Source organism: Amblyomma maculatum, chromosome 5 (assembly GCF_055883805.1).
Source record: "Amblyomma maculatum isolate TAMU_Amacu chromosome 5, ASM5588380v1, whole genome shotgun sequence".
Taxonomy (NCBI): Eukaryota; Metazoa; Arthropoda; class Arachnida; order Ixodida; family Ixodidae; genus Amblyomma; species Amblyomma maculatum.
The window spans coordinates 120,406,686-120,407,482 of NC_139348.1; positions in this window are offsets into that span (position 1 = coordinate 120,406,686).

The following is a 797-nucleotide window of genomic DNA, read 5'->3' on the forward strand; positions in this document are numbered from 1 at the left end:
CGGGGTGGTAGCAGTAGCTATCATGCTCATTTTTCTCCCTATATCTTAATTATTGATTTAGATTGGTTAACTAACCATCATTCTATTTCTTAATTTTTTTTGTTTCCACATTACTAGCATTATGTCACTTCTCTGCATTTAAGCCACCAATCTTCCAGTCGTTTTTTGCTAGTTTCCACCGCCGGTTTATTCACCCGGCCACTGGTATCTCTAAACCCCAGAGCTCCAGAACCAGTTACTGCGCCTGCATCAACTTCCGGGTGGATACCATTACATTCGAATATAATATGGTCAATTGTTTCACTGGAGTTACCACATACAGCACATGCATCATCTTCATTGTTAAGTTTCTTTTTGTAGCTGCGTGTTCTAAGGCACCCTGATCTAGCTTCAAAAAATAGGGCACTGCCTCTTGAGTTATCAGAGAAAGCTTCCTTCCTGATCTGCATTTTCCACTTTCCGTATAATTCTACACTGTTTCTTCTCCATCGAATTTATCCAATTTTTATCTTCTGTGTTTATCACTTGTTGCTTAATGCTCTTTATTTCTCCGTCATTGTGACTAGCATACTTACTACTTAGTTTTCTAGTTCTTTTCCTCTATTGGGAGTCAACGCTTTTTAAGTACAGGTATTTAAATACTTTAGCTGCCCATCGGTTACTGTCCAATTTCCTCAGGCGTTCCTCATATAATATTTTACTCTGAGCTTCCCGCACTTCGAAAGATGCACAGCCCATATCTCCCTGTACCGCCTCATTTGTGGTTTTGCCGTGGGCACCTTGTGCTAATCGTCCAA